The following is a 1,349-nucleotide window of genomic DNA, read 5'->3' on the forward strand; positions in this document are numbered from 1 at the left end:
TCCGCTCCCCGCGTCCTCCCACCCCTCCAGCTCTCTCTACTGGGCCCATCGCTCCTCCCCACGCTGGCGCATACACTCGCCCCTCTGTGGCCCTGCAGGTTTTAGCGGGGAGCTGGGAGCAGGGAAGGGGAGCAGCAGTAGGGGTCTGGTCTGGGGGACCTGTTGTGGGCTGCTCAGGAACTCCCGGCTCTCGCCTGGCTGCGCCTCCCCCTTCCGCCCTCGCCACCGGCTTTGTTTTCCGGAAACACTTCGGATCAGGGAGGGGAGTGCGATGTCTGCGTGCCCAGCAGCCACACTCATCCCCTCCCTGCCCTGTGCTTCCCCTGTTTCCTCTGCTCCTGTTTTCTCAGGGGAAGTGTGTTCACTATCGGGCTGGGGGCCTGAGAGCACTGCTGTGACGTCCGAGGCGTCGTCCTGGGCAGGCTTTGGGCAGCTGGGGTAGTCCCTTGGCCTCCGGATGGCATTGTTTGCAGGAAACGGCCTGGAGAGCTCTGTGCACATAGGTGGAGCCTAGCATTCTCTCCCCAACCCCTTCCACAGGGGCACCCTGGCCAGGCCAGCATCTGGGACTCCAGGGTTGTTCACACATCCATCCTGAGGGGCTTCTGGGGGTCCCCCGTCCCTGCCCCAGGGGACACGGACAGGCTCAGTTGGCGTTTCCGGGCCCCCACGGGCTCCTGTGGCTCAGGGATGTGAGAGATCCGTGGGAGAGCACAAAGGCTCTGACCTGGGGGCAAGACCGGGGGCTGGGGGATGGCTCTGATTGGAAGGGGGTGGAGGCTGTGCTTGAAGGGAACCGGCTGAGCTGGGCCGCAGGTTTGAAAGGGGGAAGTTTGTGGTCCTCGCCAGGAGTTCGTTTTTATCTGCTGCGTCTCCACCAAGTTGTGGCTCCGCAGGCACGTGGCCAGGTGGGTTGACTGTAGCGCCCCCAGGAGCGCACACAGGCCTGGACAGGCCCGCCTCACTGTCTCCGGGGCCCCAGGTGTTCAGTTCCCCAGCTGCGGTGGTGTCTGTGGCCCTGCCTCTGAGGAGTGGAATGGGAGGGCCACTTGGGGGTGGTGGGTGTGGGCCGGGGGTCCAGCTGGTGGGGGGCAGCTCCCAGGCTGGGGGCCAGTTGTATGTGCTGCGTTTGGCCGTGGAGGGAGGGAGGTTGGGAAGGAGCTGGCTGGACCCCCACCCTAGGGGTGGGCCAAACCCTGGGGTCTGCAGCAGTCATCCAGCCCGGCTCTGGTTTTTCCTTGTGCAGTTGCCAGTTGGGTCTTCTGGTCTGATTTCGAGTTCCTCTAAATTTTTCTGAAGCGGGTTGGGGACAGGCGTCTCATTCCCTGGCTCAGAGATGTGACAGCAGA

This window comes from Neophocaena asiaeorientalis, unplaced genomic scaffold, assembly GCF_003031525.2.
Source record: "Neophocaena asiaeorientalis asiaeorientalis breed wild unplaced genomic scaffold, Neophocaena_asiaeorientalis_V1.1 scaffold469, whole genome shotgun sequence".
NCBI classification, from domain to species: domain Eukaryota; kingdom Metazoa; phylum Chordata; class Mammalia; order Artiodactyla; family Phocoenidae; genus Neophocaena; species Neophocaena asiaeorientalis.